The following is an 8,945-nucleotide window of genomic DNA, read 5'->3' as shown; positions in this document are numbered from 1 at the left end:
GTTGATTTTTCTCCTTGTAAACAAGCTATTCATTTCAAATGAGTGTACAAGGTGAAACACAAAGCTAAAGATAAGGTGGAGAGATACAAGGCAAGATTGGTGGCTAAATTTTATAATAAAAAAAGGGACTAGATTATCATGAACATTCACACAAGTAGCCAAAATGGTTACGATGAGGACTGTCATTGGAGTTATTGCTTCTCTGTTAGAGTATGATCCCTACTGATTGCCTATCTGTGGAACAAGTAAGTATACGTGGTTCACAGAAGTAAAAACTGAATACAGTAATTTTTATGTGGAAAACACCCGGCTCAAAAAGGTGTAAAAAAATACGACCTGTACCTCTACAGGATTTAACCCCAATCTTTACTATAACTTTGAGCCTCAACAATCAACACAATTACAAGACTTCTTGTAAACAAGGAATTAAAACTTCTAACTCCTATTACTACAAAAACACAAATCTTCCCAAGATAAGTTTTCCCAAGTCTTCGAGTTCCCTAACTTGAAGACGTGATTCCTAACTCAGCTTACAGAATACTGAGACTAGAACAATTTACTCATTACAACTCAAGAACCTTCCTATTACAAGCAATCTAAAACATACTAAGTAAGAACTAGGTTCTTCTTCAAGTTGGTGAACGATTTTGCTGATTGTTGATTTTCTTATCAGTGCTTGATCATTATTTGAATGCAGCTTATCGTCTATATATGCTCCCTCAGATGCAGTCCTTTTTCTTCTTTACTTGTATCTTCTGTAGGACTCTTTCAAGTAACTCCTTGTCGTAACCATCTCTCCTTCTTCTAAATTGAGTAGGACTCTGTTGCTTTATCCTTCTGCCTTATAGACTTCTTGATCTACTCAAACTCTAACTGCTCCAATTATCTTCATATAGCCGTGTGAAGATCCTTTGCTTATCCATGTGTTGATAGCTTATGTAATAATTTTAGCATGTAATGATTTCAGTATGCACTCCATATGTCTGAAGCAGTTTCACTTATATGGACCAACTTGCACAACATGTTTCATTTATCTGTCTATCATCAAAACTTCTCATGCCCTAACAAATTCTCCCTTTTTTATAATTACAAACTTATCAGCACAGTATTACCAAGAACCTGACATACTCAATAAGAAATTCAATAAAAGGATCACAGTAGAATGAAATAGGTTAGATCAGTTGAGTTATAAGCATTGTATAATCTATACTTCCCCCTTTTGACATCATCGAAAAGCTGAGCCAATAAGTGAAAAACCGTTTAATAATCCATGGCCACTGGGGCTATCACTAAAACAAATAAGAGTCAAAGCAAGAGATAACTAAGTATTGAATTAAACAGAAGTAGATCAAGTAAGGCAAAAGAGGTCCATTTCATGCACAAAAATAGATACAATTATCATTATCCAGTAAGACCAAAAAGAGAAACAAGTTAGACCAAGAAGCAGCAAAGAAGAAAGAAAAAAACTAAAGGACGAAGGAGGAGTTTATTTTGAAGAGGTAGAGGGGATAAAAGAGGTTAATGATCGAATGATAGCAACATTTTTAGTTTTTTCCTTCTCCAAAGTGGTTGTGAGGGAAGCAATTTGAGCTTCAAGAGCCCTATTTTTATCTTTATGAATAGTCTGTGCAACCTCCTGCTCACCCTACTTTGCCTCTAAGGCATTTCGTAACTTCTGCATAGGGCTGTCTGCATGTCACATAGCAGCAGGTAACATAGCATGGTTCACTTGTCCAATCACATCCTTAGTTGTCTGTAAGGACCACACCTTGACAGAGACATAAAAATCATCATACACAGGGGCAAGCCAGAACTAATAGGGCAGAGCATAACCATTCTTATCTTTGACGAGTACCCTTTGCATATGCTTAATGATAAGTTGGGGAAGGTTTATTGGAATCTCAGAATCCAATAGTTCTATTAAGGTAAGATCAAGAAAGCTTGCAACTGTGCGCCTCTCCTTCCTGGGTAAGATCATTTTGTGGATCACATCAAAATACAACTGATAGAGAGAAGACATTTCATTTTTCATCACCCTACGATAAGAAGGAAAGAGAGGATTTTCAAAAAAATTTCTGCAGATATCAAGGATGGATGGAAGATTGTCAAGAGGAGGCCAAGATCTTTTCATATAGTGACCCCAACCTCCAGTAGGAACATTTAGAACTCTACCCAAATCAGTAGGATAAATATTGATGAGTTTTCCATGAACAGAGGTTGAGATCATCTCCCCAATCGCAACTCCATGTGTATAAAATTCATACACTTCATCTTTTCCAAACCTTCTTTATTGATTACCTTACAGAAGCAAGGATGACCACCCCTGAGCCCTCAATTTGGATACAAAATTTTCCATATCAGGACCCCTAAAACCAGTGATAACCCTACCTCTAACCATCTTTCGCTTCTAAAAATGTAGAATATGGTCTGACTGAGAAGCTTTATTAGCAGAATTATCAACATTAATATCAACATCAGAATCATTAGGAAGCACAAAAGAAGTGTCAGGAAGATAGTCTGAATCTGAGGCAGATGAGACAGAAGGACCAGGTTTGGGGACCTGTTTCTTCAGAAGTGACACATATTTTGGAGAATCTTTAGAAGGAGTAGAGGCTTTTCCAGTAGAGACTTTGTCAGTAGAGGCTTTGACAGTGGATTTTGAAGATGAGGAGGCTTTGGGAGTGGAAGGGGGAGGACATTTTACGAGAGAGATATGGTTTTCATATTTTAGCTATGGTATGCTTCTGCTTCAGCTTTCTCTTGGAGCAAATGAAAATGTCAGAAGAGGAATCACATGGGGGAGGAGAAGCATTAGGCATGACTCATTTCTTTTTACTTGCCCTAAGTGCCTCTTCCAAACAAGCATCTTTCTGTTGTTTTCTTCTCTGAGTATATGGAGTTCGAGATGAAGGGATGGCGAGAGAAGAGTGTTTAGGAGTATCATCATCGACATCAATGGCGATAAACGAGGGTTTTCATTTCAAAGTCGATCTTGACCGTCTAGGAATACGGTAGGCAATTGGAATGTCATCTCGATTAAGGATTTGAAGAGGAGCTACTGATAGTGGTAAGGGTTCTGAAAAGACTGAGGGTTTAAAAGAAAAGTGAGAGAAGGGGTGTGGTAAGGTCTTAAAGAATGGGAAATCAGATAGGTTGATAAGGATTTAGGGTTGGATAAGTGAGGGTAAATTGATGTTTAGGTGGAGAATAAGTTGTGTAGAAGGATTAATGTCAGATTTTGTGAAAGAAGGAAGAGGGGAGGAAGACACCATAGTATTGTCAATATTCAGAGGTTGAAGGAGAAGTAGAGATAGGAGAGAAAACAAGAGGCGTATTTAAGAAGAGTGAGAAGGAAGTTGAAAGATGAAGGGACTGTGATTTTGGAGAAACATGCTGATGTAGAGGTTCAGTACTGATGGGAAAGGTCTGGCTGGCTTTTGAAGAAGATGACTGTTGGGTTTTGGCGGTTTTAATCATTATAGAAAGAACCATGTAGATGACCTGTTTCTCTTAATGCTACTATGGAAAACAATAATCATACTTGTGTTTGATTAGTCTATGACCACTCTTGCCTTGATGATCCATCTATAAAAAAAACACATAGATATATCACATTGCTTTAAATCTTGGAATTAGGACACACAACTAAATGTGTAAGATTGAATTAATCAATAATCACTCAGGCATAGCATATTCTAGTCAATCATTGAAGGAGATTTATACAATTTTAATCATTCTCAATGCTAACGTATTTTTTTCAAAGTGTTCCCTACTCAAAGCCTTAGTGAATATGTCAGCAATTTGTTTCTCAGTTGAACAAAACATAATTGATATATTTCTTTTTTCAACATTGTCTCGAAGGAAGTGGTGACGGATATCAATATGCTTAGTTCTTTTATGTTGGACAGAATTTTTGGCTATGTTTATAGCACTTGTGTTATCACAACAGATGGGAACACAACCTACATCTACCCCAAAATCTAGAAGTTGTTGTTTGATCCATAACAACTGAGCACAACATGACCCAACAACAACGTATTCAGCCTCAGCAGTAGACAAAGCTACTGAATTTTGCTTCTTTGTGGACCAGGTAATCAAACATGATCCTAAGAAGTGTGCCATACCTGTAGTGTTTTTTCTGTCCACCAAATGTCCTGCATAATCAGCATCAGAGTATCCTACCAAATTAAAGTTACTACCTTTGGGATACCACAACCCAAGATCATTAGTTCCTTTCAAATATCTGAAGATTCTTTTTACAGACTTCAGATGGGATTCTTTTGGATTAGCTTGAAACCTTGCACACAGTCCTACACTAAACACAATGTCAGGTCTGCTTACTGTGAGATACAATAAGGACCCTATCATACCTTTATACAATTTTTGTTCTACATCAGAACCTGTTTCATCCAGATCAAGTTTCGTGGAAGTGGCAATGGGAGTACTTATTTCTTTAGTTTCCTCCATGGAGAATTTCTTGAGAAGCTCTTTGACATACTTTTGTTGATGGATCATTGTTCCTGATGTTGACTGTTTTATTTGAAGACCCAGGAAGTAATTCAACTTCCCCATCATGCTCATTTCAAACTCACAACTCATGAGTTTAGCAAAGTCATGAGTCATATTCATGTTGGTTGAGCCAAAAATAATGTCATCCACATACACCTGCACAACTAACAAATCTTTTTCATTAGTTTTTAAGAAAAGGGTATTGTCAATTTTACCTCTGGTGTGTCCATGCTCCAGCAGAAACTTTGATAATCTCTCATACCAGGCCCTTGGTGCTTGTTTCAACCCACACAAAGCCTTATCCAGCTTGTACACATGATCTGGAAACTCTCTGCTTTCAAATCCTGGAGGTTGCTTTACATAAACCTCTTCTTTGAGAATGTCATTTAGGAATGCACTCTTCACATTCATCTGGTACAAAATAAACTCCATGTAAGAGGCAAAGGCAATCAACAATCGTATGGCTTCAAGTCTTGCTACAGGAGCAAAAGTCTCATCAAATTCAATTCCTTCTTCTTGGTTGTATCCTTGAACCACCAATCTTGCCTTATTTCTTGTGATTGTTCCATGCTCATCAATTTTATTTTTGTACACCCATTTAGTCCCAATGACTGATCTATCTTTTGAAAGAGGAACTAAATGTCATACTTTACTTCTCTCAAACTAATTCAATTCATCATGCATGGCTATGATCCAATCAACATCAAACAATGCCTCACTTAGTTTCTTTGGCTCTATTTTTGACAGGAATGCCTTGAATGCACACATACTTCTCAATCTAGATCTTGTGGTGATTCCATAAGTGAGATCAGTAAGTACATTCTCAACGGGGTGCGAACCTTGATACTTGTATCCTTTTGGGATCAAGCCTAGTGAGCTGCTTGGATCACTGCTAATGTTCTGATGTGAAGCAGTTGATGGCTCAGTTCCCCCTAACACTGTGCCTTCAGCTTCAGTTCCCCCTGTGAAAGTGCCCCCAAGTTTAACTGCTTCAGTCGATGGAACATGTTGTGTAACCTGTTCCTCAGTGTCGCTTTCTTCCTGCAGGTTAGTCTTCATATAAAACTCATCAAAAATCACATGCATGCTTTCTTCAACACAGTTAGTTCTGTTGTTTAAAACTCTGTAAGCCTTACTATGAAGTGACTAACCTAAAAAGATTCCGTCATCACTTTTGGCATCAAATTTTCTCAAATTATCCTTACCATTATTATGTATGAAACATTTGCAACCAAAAGTTCTAATGTGAGAAATGTTAGGCTTTCTACCTTTTAGTAATTCATAGGGAGTCTTTTCTAACATGGGTTTGATTATGCATCTATTTGTGATATATGCTACAGTACTTATTGCCTCAGCCCATAGGTTTTTAGCAACATTTGCTGCAAGCATCATTGTTCTAGCCATATCTTCCAAGGTTCTGTTCTTCCTTTCCACCACTCTATTTTGTTGTGGAGTTCTAGGAGCTGAGAAGTTATGATCTATTCCATTTGATGAACAAAAATCTAAGAATTTTACATTCTCAAATTCTGTTCCATGGTCAGACCTTATGGAAATTAATGAAGTGCCCAGTTTCTTTTTTATTTTCTTAATGAAGATTTCAAAGACATCAAAGGCATCTTCTTTAGAGGCTAGTAACAAAGTCCAGGTGAACCTGGAATAATCATCAACAATTACAAAAATATACCTTTTTCCACCTCTGCATTGTTGTCTCATTGGTCCACACAAGTCCATATGAACCAGGTCAAGACATTTGGTAGTGCTAACATGGATCTTTGACTTGAAAGAGGATTTTACCCGCTTCCCCCTTACACATGCACTACATAACTTTTCTTCCTTAAACTTGGTCTTGGATAGTCCCAATACCATGTCTTTGGAGGAAAGTATGTTCAGTTGTTTCAGACTTGCATGTCCAAGTCTTCTGTGCCAAAGGAAGGGATCAGTTTCTATTGCACTTAGACAAGTCAACTCAGGTCCTGGAATTGCCATTATGTCTACTTTGTATACATTCCTGTATCTCCTTGCAGTAAGCACAATTTCTTTGGTGTCCATCCTTTTGACTTTAACACCTGCAACAGTGAAAATTACTTTATTACCTTTATCACACAATTGTGAAATGCTTAGCAGGTTATGCTTCAGTCCTTCCACAAGATAAACATCCTCTGCCACTTTTGACTCAGATGAGCCAATTTTTCCTACTCCAGTTATGATTCCCCTTTTACCATTTCCAAAAGAGACTCCTCCACCATCTATTTTGGAGAGTGAAAGAAATTTTTGCTTGTCACCAGTCATATGTCTTGAGCAAGCTCTATCTAGGTACCCGTGCCTTTTGTTTCCCTTCACCTTCTCCTGCACAAGAAATCAATGGTTAGACTTAGGAACCCAGACAAGCTTGGGTCCTGTTTTGTTAGTAAAAGGATGAATTAACTTCCTTCTAGTCCAAGCAGGAAGCAAGTAGACTGAATTGTTTCTCAGACTAATTTTAGTGCTTGTTTTCTTGGTCTGAGAAAGTTTGGTTGCCAGGTTCAGACTTCGATATCTTCTTTTAGTAGCCATAGGACATTCAGTAGGTTTTTAGCAACATTTGCTGCAAGCATCATTGTTCTAGCCATATCTTCCAAGGTTCTGTTCTTCCTTTCCACCACTCTATTTTGTTGTGGAGTTCTAGGAGCTGAGAAGTTATGATCTATTCCATTTGATGAACAAAAATCTAAGAATTTTACATTCTCAAATTCTGTTCCATGGTCAGACCTTATGGAAATTAATGAAGTGCCCAGTTTCTTTTTTATTTTCTTAATGAAGATTTCAAAGACATCAAAGGCATCTTCTTTAGAGGCTAGTAACAAAGTCCAGGTGAACCTGGAATAATCATCAACAATTACAAAAATATACCTTTTTCCACCTCTGCATTGTTGTCTCATTGGTCCACACAAGTCCATATGAACCAGGTCAAGACATTTGGTAGTGCTAACATGGATCTTTGACTTGAAAGAGGATTTTACCCGCTTCCCCCTTACACATGCACTACATAACTTTTCTTCCTTAAACTTGGTCTTGGATAGTCCCAATACCATGTCTTTGGAGGAAAGTATGTTCAGTTGTTTCAGACTTGCATGTCCAAGTCTTCTGTGCCAAAGGAAGGGATCAGTTTCTATTGCACTTAGACAAGTCAACTCAGGTCCTGGAATTGCCATTATGTCTACTTTGTATACATTCCTGTATCTCCTTGCAGTAAGCACAATTTCTTTGGTGTCCATCCTTTTGACTTTAACACCTGCAACAGTGAAAATTACTTTATTACCTTTATCACACAATTGTGAAATGCTTAGCAGGTTATGCTTCAGTCCTTCCACAAGATAAACATCCTCTGCCACTTTTGACTCAGATGAGCCAATTTTTCCTACTCCAGTTATGATTCCCCTTTTACCATTTCCAAAAGAGACTCCTCCACCATCTATTTTGGAGAGTGAAAGAAATTTTTGCTTGTCACCAGTCATATGTCTTGAGCAAGCTCTATCTAGGTACCCGTGCCTTTTGTTTCCCTTCACCTTCTCCTGCACAAGAAATCAATGGTTAGACTTAGGAACCCAGACAAGCTTGGGTCCTGTTTTGTTAGTAAAAGGATGAATTAAATTCCTTCTAGTCCAAGCAGGAAGCAAGTAGACTGACTTGTTTCTCAGACTAATTTTAGTGCTTGTTTTCTTGGTCTGAGAAAGTTTGGTTGCCAGGTTCAGACTTCGATATCTTCTTTTAGTAGCCATAGGACATTCAGTAGTAGGATGTCCAAGATTGCCACAAATATAGCATAAGTCTTGAAGATTATCAGCTTCTTTAAAAAACCCAAGCCTGCTTTTTCATTGTGAGTTCTTTTACCAAGCTGATGAACAATTCTTGAAGAATTTGTCCATCTGTTTGACTTTTCTAGATCCAACTTTAATCTTGCTACCTCTTGACTCATCTTATCCATCTTTTCAGTTAAGTCATAGCATTCTTGTTTGTACTTAGTTAACTCAAGTTCAGCATTTTCTTGTTCTTTACTTATGACCTTTTTCCCATGGTCAGTGAGAGTCAGTTTAAGGATTTCAGACTTAAGATCATTATTCGAGGACTCAAGCAGTGTAATTTTTTCCTTGAGAGTGCAATTTTCTTTGTCAACATTTTGCTTGCAAACTTTCAAGTCAATGAACATCTCCATCCTGGCTTTCCACCAGATGAAATGAGTACCATCAAAGAGTGGGGGTCTAGTAGTGGATTGACCTTCACTGTGATCAGTAGGAGGTGCGAAATTCATCATAATGATCTGATCTTAGGTGCAAACCCTATTTAAGACAACCGGCTCTGATACCACTTGTTAGAGTGTGATCCTTACTGATTGCCTATCTGTGGAACAAGTAAGTATACGTGGTTCACAGAAGTAAAAACTGAACACAGTAATTTTT

This window comes from Capsicum annuum, chromosome 8 (genome assembly GCF_002878395.1).
Source record: "Capsicum annuum cultivar UCD-10X-F1 chromosome 8, UCD10Xv1.1, whole genome shotgun sequence".
Classification (NCBI taxonomy): Eukaryota; Viridiplantae; Streptophyta; class Magnoliopsida; order Solanales; family Solanaceae; genus Capsicum; species Capsicum annuum.
The sequence above is the reverse complement of the archived record's forward strand: the minus strand, read 5'-3'. Positions refer to the sequence as shown.